A 17,410-nucleotide genomic window follows, 5' to 3' on the forward strand; every position below is an offset into this window, starting at 1 on the left:
TTTTTTGGTTCTTTTGCCGTAGTCAAGTTATTCAGGAGTCGCAAAACCTGTTGTCCATCTGCAAGATCCAGGTTAGCAACGATCTTGACCCACTTCAGCCTCGCCACCTCTGCAATGGCTTTCGTCACTTCCACCTAAACTGTCTACGTATCCGTCTGACTTGGTCCCACTGGAGCCGTCAAGGGATTTCTCACAAACGTCACTACTACCCTGCACCTCAAACAGAAACGCTGGAAAGCGGTAAAGTTATAAGGAAGAAATGGCCCCATCGTCCGAGCGTTGAGTTTCCTATCATACGAGGGCATCAACCTCGTATCGCTCCACAAATGTACGGACCTCTATCCCTTTCAGCGCAAACTGTTGATTCAGATTAAGCTAGTTGCTACCGTAATAACAGGGCGGGGGGGGGTGCTCCTCTACCCCCTTTTAGCTTTGCATTCTAATGCAGTCAACTTTCGATATTTATTGGGGGCGCGCCCAGGGGATTATTATTATTATAGCTTTTATATAGCGCTACTTTCATGCTTATAGCATGCTCAGAGAGCTTTTGGTCCAATCTCATTTGTGGACCGGTGGGGGGGGGGGTATCTAGGAGTTGGTTTTCCGTGCTGCCTTTAGGCGCTCAGTAAACACAACTCTGCCCGAGTCGGTTGTCGAACCTCGAGCCCCCTTCTAGGCAGCCAAGCCAAGCCAAGTTCAAGCGCACTTGGCCTCTCGACCACGATGCTGGCCACTAGTCTCACATCCTGTAGTATTTCCGATAGAAAGAACCGTTCCATTGGTAAAGGATAGCTTATCCGATGGTAGCATACTTTGCCACTATAAAACCATCGTTGCCCTTGTGTGGACAAAGCCCTTTTTGTGTAGCGCTCAAACCGTGTTATTGATAATACAACTGGGCATAGTAGTGAGATGGGTGCCCCAAGAAAAGACTTAAGTTTAAAATACAAGCCTTTATGGAGATTTAACCTTAAGGCCACTTAAGCGATTTACCACTCAGCCAAGCATTACCAGTACTACAGAACAATTAATTTATATTAAAACACTAATTTCTACGTATGATAAAATAATATATAAAACTAAACATGCATAGATACAGAATTTATAACAGTTTTTTTTAATCTAAAATATTTAGAAATATTTTAAAAAAAATAAGAAATATAGCATAAATAATACATAATAAAGTAAAAAAAAGTAATTATAATCATTCAATTTAACGCTTACTTTTAAATTTTAATATGGCACTATGACTGAAATATATATATATATATACCACAATGACTTACGGCTTTTGTACAAAACTGTTAATGCTTGTTCTTTTGACTCAAACTCAGCCAGAGAGCTATTCAATCTGTTACATTCTACCTAAAAAGAACATTTAAAAGTTAAACATAACAAGATTACTTAGAGAATGTTTGTCCCACGAAGGGTTGAATACTTAATCTTTTTCATGAGCAATATAGGCTAAATGTTGCATCATTACATTGTTCATATTCATATGTATTTAATGGTGGGATTGTTATGAAGAAATAATTCAGTCCGAGTTTGTCTTAACATATATGATTAATTGATTTTCTACTTGATTGTTGATCTTATATATATATATATGATTAATTGATTTTCTGATTGATTGTTGATCTTTTATATATATATATGATTAATTGATTTTCTACTTGATTGTTGATCTTATATATACATGATTAATTGATTTTCTACTTGATTGTGATCTTATATATATATATATATATGATTAATTGATTTTTCTACTTGATTGTTGATCTTATATATATATATGTATGATTAATTGATTTTCTACTTGATTGTTGATTATATATATATATATATATATATATATATATATATATATATATATGATTAAGGTTGTCTCCTGAAGCCTCAGTACCGCAAGGCAGCGGGGGTTTGAAGTCAGAGTACCCCTCTCCTAGATGAACTGCCTTACTAGGCTGACGAGCTCCATCTGCCCGAAGCTCCCGGTTTTGTGGCGCCAGGTATCCGCCTTCACCCCTTCACCTGTTAGTAAGAGCAGTTTCGCCGGGCTTAATATCTAAGCCACACGAGCAGGCCTGGTGCTGGACTTAGTTGTCAGAGGCTATTTGAGACGCATGCCATTAGGAGTATTTTATAGACAATGGGAGGTTAACCCCATTGACACCCCTGGCCATGACAACCTTTGAAACCTTTGACAACCTCGAGGAGAAATCAGGAGTGAAGCCCCTTAGGCGTTGGGAGTATCAGCTGCGAAATTCCCTCCGGTAGCTTCTGCAACTGAGTTGGTGCCAAATGTAATGCGATGCGTTTCTTTGGATCACATCAGCAAGGTCGAGAGAGGGATCATGACGCATGGGCCACCCATGACCCCTTTATCCAAGGCCCAGGAATGCGCCCCGGAGAGGAAACTCTGGTGCTGCTGCAAAGCGGCTAAAACAACACGGGAGACAACAGTTACGGGTTATAAGTCCAACTTGATTGGCGTAATGTATGGACGCCACGGGTTGTCTCTGACGGTGGAAGAGGTCTTCGCGCCTCACTGATCAGCTACCGCCCGCCTCAACCTGGGCAGCCCCCAGTCAGTTAGGTGCTGATCCGCCACAGCCTGCCTGCTCTAATGGGTGCTTAGAGCTTAGTTTAAAACGACAAGTAGGCTGGAAACTTGCACCAAGCAACAAAAGAAGAAAAATTAAACTGAAAAAGAAAATCCCTGTCATGCGACTGGCCACTTGGAATGTCAGGACAATGTGTCCTGGTCTCACTGATGATCTAAGGCAGATCAAAGATGCAAGGAAGACAGCAGTTATAAACAACGAGCTAAAAAGGCGACATTGCAGCCCTGCAAGAAACCCGACTGGCCGAAAACGGCATGCTCCGCGAGACTGACTACACTTTCTTTTGGAAAGGGAATGCACAGGATGAGACTCGAATACATGGTGTGGGCTTTGCTGTCAAGAACAGTCTTCTTCCCATGATAGTCCCTCCAGTTGGTGGCTCGGAACGGCTACTAAGCATAAGTATGATGACAGCATCTGGAAAAGTCACTCTAATTAGTGCCTATGCCCCCACACTAAGCTCGCTTCAGGAGCACAAAGACAAGTTCTATGAAGACCTCAAAGAAGCCATTGCAAACATTCCTCAAAAAGAACATATGATCTTTCTAGGTGACTTCAATGCCAGAGTAGGATCAGATCACACTACCTGGCCAGACTGTCTTGGGCTTTTTGGAATCGGAAAGATGAATGAGAACGGACAAAGACTGCTTGATTTCTGCACATACATAAGCTCTGCATTACCAACACATACTTCAGAACAAAACCACAGCACTGTGTCTCATGGAGGCACCCTAGGTCTGGGCACTGGCAACAGCTGGATATGTTACTGACACGAAAAAAGGACATTGGAAATATACTGCTGACACGTAGCTACCAATGCGCGGATTGTGTTACTGATCATACTTTAGTGTCCTGCCGGACAAGACTGCTGCCAACTAAGATCCACACATCACAGGGAAAAAGAAAATCACGCCTGAATACTACTTGCACAAAAAATCCTGATCTTTGCACCGAATTTGAGAACAAATTAGAGGAAACTTTTAAAAACTTCTCTGTGACTGAGGTAGAAAAAAGCTGGACGTTTATGCGTGATACAATCTACCAAACATCATCACTGGTCTTTGGAAACAAAACCAAGAAAAGCGAAGACTGGTTTGAAGCTAGTCTACCAGAAATGGAAACTGCCACTACGAACAAGAGAGCAGCCTTGCTAATCTACAAGAAGGATCCCACCCCAAGCAACTTAAAAAGGCTCAGAGCTGCACGTAACAATGCCCAAAGAGTAGCGAGACAATGTGCTAACAAATACTGGCAGGAGCTATGCGAAGATATTCAATCTTGTGCCGACTGTGGTAACATAAGAGGACTATATGAGGGCATGAGAAAAGCCTTTGGACCTCACACCAGCAAGTGTGCTCCGCTCAAGTCAAAATATGGCTCAATCATCAGCGATCGTGCGCTGCAAATGGAACGATGGGTTGAACACTATGCAGAACTCTACCAGATTGAAAACGCCATCTCACCAAATGCTGTTTCCAACTTCCCATCACTTCCAGTTTTGACGGAATTAGACGAAACGCCCTCAGTAAAGGAGCTGAGCATTGCCATTGACATGCTTGCACATGGGAAAACACCCGGAGGAGATGGCATTCCTGCTGAGGTAATTCAGGCTGGAAAACATGCCCTAATCAAACCACTCCATGAACTGCTAAGCTTGTGCTGGGAACAAGGAATGGTCCCCCAGGAATTGAAAGACTCAAACATTGTTACAATTTAAAAAAATAAAGGCGACCGCTCTGATTGTAACAATTACAGAGGCATCTCACTGCTTAGCATAGTCGGAAAGGCTTTTGCTAGAGTATTACTAAAGCGATTACAGATCCTGGCAGATCGTGTTTATCCAGAGTCGCAGTGTGGCTTTAGGGCAGGTAGATCTACAACAGATATGATTTTCTCTCTTCGGCAGCTACAGGAGAAGAGCAGAGAACAAAAGCAGCCCCTCTTCATAGCATTTATTGATTTGACCAAGGCCTTTGACCTTGTTAGCAGAAGCGGTCTGTTTGCTGTACTAGAGAGAATCGGCTGCCCAAATAAGTTAATAAAACTAGTGTCAGCTTTTCACGAAAATATGCAGGGCACCGTTCAGTTTGAAAGTTCTTCCTCCAGGCCATTCTCCATTAAGAGCAGTGTCAAACAAGGATGTGTACTGGCCCCTACACTATTTGGCATCTTCTTCTCAGTCGTACTATCCAGTGCTTGTAAATCCCTGGAAGACGGAATATACATCCATAGCAGATCCGATGGAAGGCTCTTTAACCTGGCACGTCTTAAAGCCAAAACGAAAAGGCGTCGTATCTTGATAAGGGAGCTGCTGTTTGCCGATGACGCGGCACTCGTATCTCACTCACAAGGAGGTCTACAGAAGCTAGTGAACGCCTTAGCAGCTGCTTGTCAAGAGTTTAGCCTTACTATAAGTCTCTCCAAGACCGAAATCCTGGCACAAGACGTCGCAGAAATACCTATAATACAAATTGGGAACCGCACCCTTTCAGTGGTGCAGGAATTTACCTACTTGGGTTCAACAATTGTCAGTAACCTAGACTTAGACATCGAGCTGACAAAAAGGATAGGAAAAGCTACCACAGCATTGGCAAAACTCTCCAAGCGCGTCTGGGAAAATGGTAAATTGACCACAGCGACCAAAATCCTAGTCTACAACGCCTGTGTTGTGAGCACTCTCCTTTATGGCAGTGAGAGCTGGTCAACATACATGTACCAAGAGCACAGATTGAATAGTTTCTACTTGCGCTGCCTGAGACGCATAATGGGCATCTCTTGGAGGGACCATGTCTCCAATCAGGAAGTTTTAAGATTGGCCAATATGAACAGCATGTATGCTCTCCTGACACAAAGAAGATTACGCTGGCTCGGACATGTCACCCGCATGCCAGATGGCAGAATCCCGAAAGATATCTTATATGCTGAGCTTGTGGAAGGAGTCAGACCCAAGGGCCGCCCAAGCGAAAGTATGTGGGAAAACATAGCCAAAGACCGGAGTGCATGGAGACAGACTGTGCGTGCTGGGACAACCCTTGCTGAGAACAAAAGAATTGAAGCGGCTTTAATCAAGAGGGATTAAAAGAAAGCTGCCCTGTCTGCTAGCCCTAAATCAGAGGCATACACATGTACGAATTGTGGCAAAGTCTGCCGTTCTAGAATTGGCTTGATTAGCCACACCAGATTCTGCCCCGTCTCAAGATTAAGCCAAAACCAGTGACTCATTTGGGCGCATCCATTGCCTTTCGAGACAAAAGGAGCCATATAATATGATTAATTGATTTTCTACTTGATTGTTGATCTTATATATATATATATATGATTAATTGATTTTCTACTTTATTGTTGCTAGTATTGGCGGTGAATCTCCAATTTTTCCACTAACTCATGGAAGAACCTATCCTAGGGCACAATAAACGTCTTCCGAAAGAATGAAGTGTCAGAATGCAATAAAGATTATTTACACACACACACACATAAATACATATAAAAAAAAATCGCGGGGGAGGGGGTCGGGGGGATGGAGACAAAAATCCTCCCCCCCCCAAAAAAAAAAAGCCCCCCCCCCGAAAAAAAATCCTGGCTACGCCCATGACCATACATGTACGTATGTTACTATCTTCTCTTAACCCCTTTACTCATTATGAAATAACCCTCATGTACTTTTATTACCAAATGAAAATAGACATCTATGGGTTTTCCTTAGCCAAAGACCAGAAACCCAATTTGTTTTTTCTCAAAGTCTCTCATCCTTAAGTGTTGTCTCCATTGTTTTACAGAACTAAATTTATCACGCTGGTAAAGGAGATTTTTGGCATTTTGTGTCTTTTTTTTTTGTGTGCATTGAACATAAGTAAGTTGTATATTAAAAATGTGCAAAACACTTAGAACAAACAACTTTTTTTTTCATATAAAAAATATTAGACTCTAACTTTAGCTGAGGCCCATGATTTTTTAATTTGATAAATACGATAGCACTTCCCTGTTGACAAAATGTGGTCCACTGTTGGACAGTACTCTGTAAATTAAAAAAAAATATTGTATTAGATTTCTATAAAATTAAATTTGGTAAAGCAAGAGATAAATATAAAACATTATTATTATTTATTTTTTTTTCAAAATAATTTATAATTACATTTGAGAAGATATTACATTGTGAATCTCCAACAGGGGTCTCGGTGGCGGAGTGGTTAAGCACTTGGCTTCAGTCGCAGTTATCTATGTAACTGTATAGTAGAATTATTTCTCTAATTGATAGTGCGGCGTTGATCACTATATTGATGACGTCATTACACTATTAATATTTTTCTGTGTAGACTAGAGGACTGAGATTTTGTTGCTTGTCACAACTTCTAGTGACGTAAATTTAGTGTGTGTGTGGTTTTCGTCATTTCTCGTCTAGTAGAGTCTCTCCATTGTTTTGTACGTTGGTACAGATAGACGTGTCTTGAGAGCTACTGAATTTCTTCTTGGGTTTTGTTACTGGATAGCCTTAGCATTTGCCTTGGACATTTTCTTGTTGGATTATCTTGACCCCTTTTTAGGGTGAGTTTTATTTTTCATTGTATAGTTTTTCTATTTGAATTCGTTCGTATTTGTAAGTCTATAATTAGACTAGATCTAGATGATTAGAAGAATCCTTTCTTTTATCTTCTATAGGGTATTAGCGTCATGTTTTGGTCGTAGTCTCAGTTCAAGACTCTATTTCAAGTTTTAGCGACAAGTCTAAGTAGTGATCTTAGCTTGGTGTCAAGTCTATGTGTTAGACTCTGTGTCAAGTCTCAGTGTCAAGACTTGTTTATCCAGTCTCAGTTCTATATTGAGAGTACAGCTTGAGACTTGAGGTCTACAGTCTACAGGACTGATGTTTGTCCTTCCAGTTGGTCGTTTGGTGTGCAAGTTGCTTCTTACATGAGTCTGAGGTTCAAGATTCCAGACTGCGGGTTGCAATGGTCAGACCTGATGTTATAGTGTCAACTATGAACTTCTATTTTTGGAATTGTCGTCAGTGGACAGTACCTGATCTAGAGGCTAGATCTACATTTATTACCAGTTGTTGTTTTGAGATTGAAGGTCTATGTGTTCCAATTCATGGGCGTAGCCAGGAATTTTTTTTCGGGGGGGGGGTGGGTTTGGGGGGGTGGTGGCCCGCTAAATTTTTTTTTATATGTATTTATGTGTGTGTGTGTGTGTACATATTCTTTATAGCAGTTTGACCCTTCATTCTTTCGGAAGAATGTACCATAGAATAGGTTATTCCATGAATTAGTGGGAAAATTGTAGATTCCCCGCCGTTACTAGCAAGGGGGTCTGTTCCCAGCTCGGGGCGAAGCCCCGCCGCCAAGCACTATTTCTGGTATTGAAAGCCAACAAAATGCATATTCTGAGGTATCTACACTGCATTTTCCTGCTATTAAAAAGTTTTATTTCTAAAACCTAATGTGCTATTCTTACTGACATACACCCTCCCGCGCCGTTTGGCGCATTTGCCGTCAAGCTGTTTCCATAAAATTGTAGATTCCCCTCCATTACTAGCAAGGGGGTTTGGGGGAGCGCTAGGAGCTCCCCCAGCGCGGGGCAGAGCCCCGCCGCCAAGCAGTATTTCTGGTATTGAAAGCCAACAAAATGCATATTTTGAGGTATCTACACTGCATTTTCCTGCTATTAAAAAGTTTTATTTCAAAAACCTAATGTGCTATTCTTACTGACTTAGACCCTCCCGCGCCGTTCGAAGCATTTGACGTCAAGCTGTTTCCATAAAAATCTGTCACTGGTAATGTCTAGAGCCTCTTCCCACCTGCCATGAGGACCTCAATGAATGAGTGGTGTCAAGTTGTACTAGGATATCATTGCAACTCTTCTTATGCTTAATTCATTTTGTCGGAGAACATGTCCCGCAAACCTCATGCGTCGCTTTCTAACAATCTTACTATGGGGTCGACTCCCAGTTCGGCATAAAATTTCCTTGATTTAAACCCGATCTCTATAACTGACTCCTAAAATCTGTCTTAGCCATCTTTGTTGAGCCACATTTAGTGTTTTTCAATTTCGGCAGATGACTATTCACTGCAGTTTATTAAGGGAGCCCTGGCACTGGTAAAAATGTGTAACCTCTCTTGAATACGCTCTTGGAATTAAGTGACTGTAGTTTGCTTTAGATTTTATATCGAAAAGAGAAGTTTTATCGTCAAAATCATCTAAAGGGGTTTTAAACTTTAAAAAAAACGCCATCTGTAGAAGAGAGGTTTAAACTCAAAACCCCCGATTGGATTGGCTACGCTCAAATAATTTTAGTGTGTAATTTGCTTTTTTTTTTATATATTGAAGAGGTCTTTTTTAGCATCAAACCCCTCTGAATGAGGGTTTAAACTGAAAACCCCTTTTGGCAACGCTCATAGCATTTTGAGTGCGTAATTTGCTTTTTTTATATTGAAGATGTATTTTTTAGCTTCAAACTCCACTGGAGGGGAGTTTAAACTCAAAACCCCTTTGACTACACTCGTAACATTTTGAGTGTATAATTTGCTTTGTTTTTATTATTAAAGAGGTATTTTTTACCTTCGAACCCCGCTGAAGTGGGGTTCAAACTCAAAACTAAGTCAAAACCCATTTCTATAACTTTTTTGAGTGCGTAATTAGCTTTTTTTTTTATATTGAAGAGGGGTTTATCGTAAATTTTGGAGGGGGTTTTAAAATCAAAATCTCCCTTAACTGTGCTCTTGGAATTAGGGGATTTTCGTTTGCATTTTTTTTTGTTTCGTTTTATAGAAGAGGGGGAGTTAACTGCAAAAAATCCAAGTAGGGGGTTTAAAACTCAAAACCCCTGGTAGGGGGTTCAAAACTCAAAACCCCTGGTAGGGGTTTTAAACTCAAAACCCCTGGTAGGGGTTTTTAAACTTGAACCCCCATGGTAGGGGTTTTTAAACTCGAACCCCCCTGGTAGGGGGTTTTAAACTCGAACCCCCGTGGTAGGGGGTTTTAAACTCAAAACCCCATTGGTTGTGCTGGGGCAAGTGATGGTTTAGTATTAAAATATCACCTAAAATAAACAAAATCAAAGCAAAAAATCATTCACTAAATTCCGATCCCCCCCCCCCAAAGGGGGGGATTTCATTTCGGGGGGGGGGGTTTGAACCCCAACCCCCCCCCCTGGCTACGCCCATGTGTTCCATTGAACTACCTATTATAGTTAAGGTAATATACTATGTGTTTCATAATTATTTGAAATGAATGTTCTAAAGAGACTAACTGGATCATTTTAGATTACATATTATTGCATATTGATATTTCATACTATTATTATCATTCATCATGGATCAGTCATTTGTAAATATATCACAAGAATAAATTTTATTGTTATTTACATCATACACGTAGTTTATTAGTTTATCTACAACTATATGTGTATGATGTGCTTGTCAGGCTGAACGTGAGCCAAAATATTTTAAATTCAGAAATATATAAAAATAACACAAATTGAAATAATATTTACTATTAATAAATATTCACATTTGAAATATATAATAATAGTTTGATAAATACAAGAACACAAGAACCAGACAGCTTCCTATATTGGGACTGTGATTTTAAACTTTGGGATTTTTTATGGCGCTCCTGTGTCTACCCAACTCTAATGGGTTCCTGGCTTAAGTAGGGGGAAATTGTGATGGTCACATGACACCCTGCTCGTTAACCGTAAGTCACAGAACAGATGAACTTAACATCATCTACCCTATAGACCCCATGGCCCGTATATATTTATATATATTTTCTAGAAATAAATAAGAAAATATAAAACATTGTATTATGTATTATTGTATTATGTATTATGATTTAATTTTAAAGCCTTACTGGATAATTTAAACAAAGCACATTTAAAAAAGAAAAAATGACCAGCTGCGACCTACTAGCGCGATGGTAACCATTCTCTGCCGGAGGTCGATTCCGATTGTCTTTTCGCCGTCTACGTTTGTCCTCGGCAGCAGATTGGTCTCAAGCGTTCATCCTGCGACCTTTTTAAGTGACAAACAGCTGTCTTCGTTCTGAAGCTGCCTGCTATCAGATGCTCTCTTCTGTTAGTTAAAGCAAGTTAGCGCCTAATCTGATTTACAAGCGTTTCCCTTGTGCAGTTCTGTTACGTCGATCACCTTTCAGCTCAATCAAAAAGACTGCTTTTGGCATACGTTCACCACCCGTACGGGACACATGCCCTGTCCAGCGTTACTGTCGGACAATAAGAAGTCCCATTCTAAAGTCCAAACCGGTGTTGTCAAGGACATCACTGTTTGTATTTCGGTCTTGCCACCTTATGTCCGTGATGGAGCGAAAGCATTTTTGGTGAAAGCGTTCAAGTAGTCTTCGTTGCTTTCTGTATTGAACCTATGTCTCAGATCCAGTTGGAAGAAGTGAGAGAGCCATAGCTTGTAAGACATTGATTTTTAGTGGAAGGCGGAGAGATGTATAGTTATTCCCTATTTCTCTATTGCAAATAACAAAACAATCAACATATATGCAGCAATGATAAATATGAACCATACTTAAGTAGTTAGAGTTCTGTCTTACCAGTTTGTCCCAATACTTGAAGCAGAAGTGAGATCAAAGTGAAAGAAGACAACACACCATGAAATGTCAAGGTCATTTTCTGCTGAATCTGTTTCAATAATTAAAAACGTTTTTAAACTAATGAGCATAAGTCTAATTTATTAATCAATTTTTCCCTAATTGTGTTCCGTACAACCCTAGTGTTCCGCAAGGCTTGAATATAGGTTCCACGAACCCCTGGAAAAATTAACTAATAGGCCACCAAGTAAGGTAATCACGTAAATTAAACTCTCTAAAAATAAGCAAAAGTGTTCCGCTTAATATTCAGAATGTAGGAAGTGTTCCCCTAATGAAAAGGTTTGGGAAACACTGTTATAAATTAAAAAAATAAATATGTAAGTATTTACAAATACAAATGCTATTTTAAAAAAAGAAATATCAATGCTAAAGTACCTAATGTATAGGAATAAACTCCTTCTTCTTCAAACTGTCAGGTAGAGTTGAGCCTTCGGCTCTTGGAACTCTACGCCACCAAAAGTGAACAAGAGCTTCCTCCCACTGGCCTGAATAAGAACAGTGTACACTGACGGGTGGGTCAGACTCGGGGCAAGAGGCCGCGTATAGATCTACTAAGACCCCCGCCATTTTCCTTTTCTATACCAGACTAACTGTGCGGGACACGCCATTTATGTAACGGCTCCTTGAGGAACAGCGCCTGGATTGTGACAAGGTTGTGGGAGCTTTTTTACAACTCCGCACAGTGCAATGAGGATGCTCTCTCACCCCCTTAGGCACCCCCACGGGAGTCTTGTTTTGCTACCCTTTAGGCTAATCGTTTCCTCCTACGATCGTTTCCACCCGGGCGCCACTATGAGGCAGGGCAGCATGCCCGTAATAGGAGTAAACAAGAAAAACAAAGTAAAAATTAAAAGACAAAAGAAATAACAAAGAAAAGAAGCAAAAAACTCTGATCCAACTTACTTATGAACCAGCCCTAACACATCTACCCAACAACAGAGACAAAAATTAGCAGATTTTTTACATAATTCCTGGACTTAACTACAAACAACCAACCATGAAAACACATTTAAAAATACCCTAACTAAGAAATCATATTCGCTGGAGCTTAAATTAGGATGGCTTGAAACAATTAAAAAAATGTCATAACCAAATCAAAGCCACCACTAATGCTTGTCTTGGTGCTCTCCTGGTCTTCCCCCAAAATAAACACTTGAAATAAGTGGTTAATGTGGTGATTACTGTTAAAACGTTCAGGCCGAAATTAAGGGAATGACCATAGCATTTCAGACACTCGAGAACAAATTTTTGATGGAATATAAAAACCTTCAAATATTGCTGTCTTTACAGACTTTCAATCACCCTGCCAACACCTCAGCACTCCATCCTGCCCAAGTGAGTTGACAACACTAATCGCTGTCATCCATCCTATGATGTCAAAATGAAATATCACAATCACAGACGGAGTCATCTATGGAACAAACAGATAGAGATATAAACTACCTGACCCTAATGTCAACGCTAGTTAACAATCAGAAAGAAAAGTAGCTTAACCAATGGGCCTCAGGAAGCACAGACAAAGCCATGTGTAAAGAGATGACCATGCCAAACAAACTGGACAGTATTAGCTTCCTACTTCATAAAGAGCAATCTAAAATCTAAAATCGTTCAATTAATATTCATACAGTACACATACCTTTGTTAAATTACAATCTTCACAAAAATAGATTCCACACAATTATCTCTTTGTAGACACTGCGCCCATATTCATTTTCGAAAACGAAGTCTGATCGCTACATGCCACACCATACTATTGGTCATAGGAAAGTTTGTGAATATATTGATATTTTTTAAAAGCAATGGTTTATTATATTGTTTAGTTGGCATGTTAGATTTCTGGTCATAATTTGCATCGTGTAAACGTCAGTTGTTTATTAAATTTCAGTTTTTTAATACATTTGAAATTTTATCTAATGAAATAAAGAAGAACTTTATATTAAGTAATTTTGGAGATAATATTTGCTTTTACCTTTATTTCAACAATAGTTACTTCAACAGACCATGACAAAGACAATTCAGCTTTAATTTCAAATAAGTTCGGAGAAAAGAGAGTTCAACTTTATATACTGCCAAAGAGGTGACTTAACATCAAAGTCCGGAGAGGTTGCCATGACGACGTGCAAGCAGATCAACAACAATCTGGCATAAAGCCAAATAAAAATAAAAATAATCCGGTAAGACTTGAATAAAATTTTGTTTGAAAACTTGCCAGGAACTCACTACCACGAGCTATAGTGATATTGAGACATTTTGAGAGGCACAATTTAAATTTGCATACTAGGTTATTGACAGTAACCTAAAAAAAAACCAGGTTACAAAGACAGATTGTGTGGAAACACAAACTCAAAATCGGCCCTCGAAGTGGTCCACCCAGGCAGGTAAAAAGGCAGGTTTTAATATTTTCATAAAGAGTATTAGAATGAAATTCTATCAAAGGCAAATGACAGAGAAGAATGGAGAAAGAAGGTTGGCAGATCTTGTGTGGTGCCCCAACTGTCAAGCAGACCAAGAGATAGGTGAAAGGGAAAGGAAAGTTCGATGTGAACCAGGCCTAACTGATGTCACATAATAATTATCTAATTGTTCTGTAAAGGGTCAATGTCTATTCAAAGCCTAAAGAAAAATAATTTCTTAAAAAAAAAATTAAAATCTCTTTTTAGTTCAGTGTTATATGCCTTGCGCACTACGGTGCAGTTCAGGTGATAATATGAAAACTTACTTAATCCTGTGTACTCCCCAGGGAGCATAGGGTTGCAACAATATGAAGAACTACTTATTAATTTTTGTTTTAAATTACGTTTCCCTTATATGAATAAGAAAAAAATAAAAAATAAAAGTAAACATTTTTTTTTTACACGCGGTGGTTAATTTGACAGAACTTACTTAACTTAGTAATACAATTGCTAAAAAAAACAACAACTTTTGCTTAGATGTGTATATAGTAAAAGGTTACCTCCCTTACTTAATACCTCCCCTGTTTGTTACTTCTAATATGAAATAATTGTAAAAATGGTGAGTTTTTTTTTTTAAATTGTCTAAAATATCATGATGTAGGATATACAATAACTTTTCTAGTTTACGAGATCTAAACGGGACGGACGGACGGACGGACGGTCGCTTAAAATCAATAAATAGCGTACTGTTCAATGACGTGATACAAACCTATTATACAGACTTGGTCATGCTGGCAGTCAGTAACAATTCAAAATAAATGTCTGTCAGTAAGGCGGATTTAAGCCGAAGTACAAAAGACCTAGATAGATATATGTAAATTATAATGCACTTCTTAGCATATTTAAATCAAAAGGTTGGCTGACCATTAGGGTCGCTTTAGGGCGTATAAGGGAGTGTACGCGTTTCTTATGTAACAGAGTACAAATGCTTATGTGGAAACATTAATAGATTTGTTACTAATTAATACTACTTTGATACGCCTATACTAGTTCTGTCGAATAGGCTGTTCAGGGCTACAAGCCAACTACCGAGGATCAATAGGGTCTGTGTGGGCGAGACCAACAGATAAACAGGATTAACTAAACCAAAAGAGGCTTTTAGGATTGTGGGGCTGAAAAGAAATTTCTTTTCTTCAAACAAAAGGGTAGACATTTAGAAATACAGAAAAAGCCTTTCATATGTTTTAGCTTGCCTCAATGTGGGTACATTTACATTTTCAATTTCGTTTTTACAAAGCTTATATCAACTCACTCTGTGTGTCTGGTAAAAAATTTGTACACCTTATTTCTCCCACACCCAATCTCGAATTTAGCTGAAATTTCGCAAAATTATTTCTTTTACCTGACAACACAAAATTCCATTTAAAAAAAATAACCAATGAGTGTTAATTAGCTATAGTTAATTAATGACTTTGTTTTGGTATCTTGAACAAGTGAAAGACATCGTACTTGACAGATGTGTAGATATAAGTTGAATTATTCCTCTTGAGGACTCGAGCCCTGAGTAAACATTTTTATACATAAAAAAAAACTATTATGTAAAGTAGTGTTTGTAAAATTTAATTAAAAATTTAATTAAAAAACATTCTCCTTTTTGTGGTGCGGCCCGTTGAATGGTTGTTACTTTCCACTGTGGCCCACATGCTGAAATGAGTTTGAGACCACTGATGTAAACGTTCACCAAGATACCCATTTCTTCCCTTTCCCTTTCACATCCATTCATAGCGCATCGAGGAAGCTAAACGCTAAATAGAAACAAATGATAACTATATTTATCATCCTACAAATGTATTATATGCAAGTTAATAGTATATATAATTATAAGTCTGATCCAAACTGATTGATACATTTTTTAAAGTATTTTTTTGTGTTTTGTATTATTTTTTAAGATTTAAACGTTACAGACGAAGATAGAGACGCACACAGAAAGAGAGATAGACACACAGAACGAGAGAGAAACACAGAAAGAGAGAGACACACACAAAGCGAAAGAGAGGGACACACACAAAAAAGAGAGAGACACACACAGAAAGAGAGACACACACAGAAAGAGAGAGACACGCACATAGAAAGAGAGACACACACATATATAATAACAATAATAATAATAATAATAATAATAATAATAAAAACACCAAAACACCAATCTTAACTCTAGGCCTCGTATCCCCAAGCTAAACGTCAAGAAAGAGACAAACACATATATTAACGAAATAAATAAAGTCTTAGCCAACCATTTTGAAACACCAAGAAACTTGTTTGAGACACACCTCGCTATATACTGCGCCGCTGTGGCTGTCACGGAGCTCTCTGGACAAAAGACCTTCGAGCTAGGCCCAATTAATCTAAGACCAAAACAACATGTGCCAGCATGGAAAAGGCGCCTTGAAGACAATATTAATCAACTGAGGAGCCAAATGGATACAATTGGACAATATCTGGGAAACAACCATTCCGCGAAAATACTTAACAAAATGAAGACAATACTAAGAACAACTGGAATCAAATTGACGGACTGTGATAGCCACGCACAACTCTTATGTTTGAAAGATACTCTGAGACAGAAAGCTAAACTAAAGGGAGCTAGGTTAAAGCGCTACAACAAAACCACCAAAAGAAAGGAGCATAACGCTTTATTTCAGCACACGAGAAAACAGTTCTTCCGTAAACTAGCTGATAATGGTGCTGACAAAATTCAAACCATTGATAGCACTAAACACGGCTCCTTTACCGACTACTGGGCGGCGCTTTGGTCCGACCCGCTACATTACAATGTGCAGGCTGACTGGATCGAGGAAATCCAAACTAAAAACAACCTAATACCAGAAATGCCTGATGAGGATTTCACAGCTGAGGAAGTATCCGCAGCTATTTCAAAAACCCACAACTGGACTGCTCCTGGACCGGACAATATACACAACTTTTGGCTGAAAAAACTTACAGCCGTACATGCACCACTAACATCAAGTTTTAACGAGCTAATATCAGAACCGTCTTCAATGCTGTTAGAACTCACTGAAGGGAGAACATCTCTCCTCCCCAAAAAAGGGGATCCGAACCAACCATCAAACTATCGCCCTATCACTTGTCTGTCAGTGGTGTATAAACTATTAACTTCACTTTTAAAAAGTAAAATGTATAAATTTTGTTCTGCCCATAAGCTACTAGCAGATGAACAACAAGGTTGCATTGAAGAGTCGATGGGCTGTAAAGTACAGCTAACTATAGATGGTATTATATTGCATCAAGCTAATAGAAGAAAGAGAAATTTACACATGTGTTACATCGACTACAAAAAAGCTTTCGACTCAGTTCCGCATGATTGGCTTTTAAAAACCCTGGACATTCATAGAATCAACCCAAGAATAAAACAACTATTGAAAGTCTGTATGAATAATTGGAAGATAAATCTGCACCTTAATCGTGATAAACTAGGTTCTGTGCACATAAGAAGAGGTATATACCAGGGTGACTCACTATCTCCACTCTGGTTCTGCCTAGCGATTAATCCTCTATCTACATTACTCCAACACTCTACAAACTGTTTTAGGGTTGACACTAAATGTACAAAATGTGTGTCCCACTTATTATACATGGATGATCTAAAACTATATGCAGAAACCGAGCAAAAATTACACACCTTAATCAAAACGGTAAAATGCTTTAGTGACGATATCTGTATGTCTTTTGGCCTGGATAAGTGTGGCATCATAAGCA

Source organism: Biomphalaria glabrata, chromosome 5 (genome assembly GCF_947242115.1).
Source record: "Biomphalaria glabrata chromosome 5, xgBioGlab47.1, whole genome shotgun sequence".
NCBI lineage: Eukaryota > Metazoa > Mollusca > Gastropoda > Planorbidae > Biomphalaria > Biomphalaria glabrata.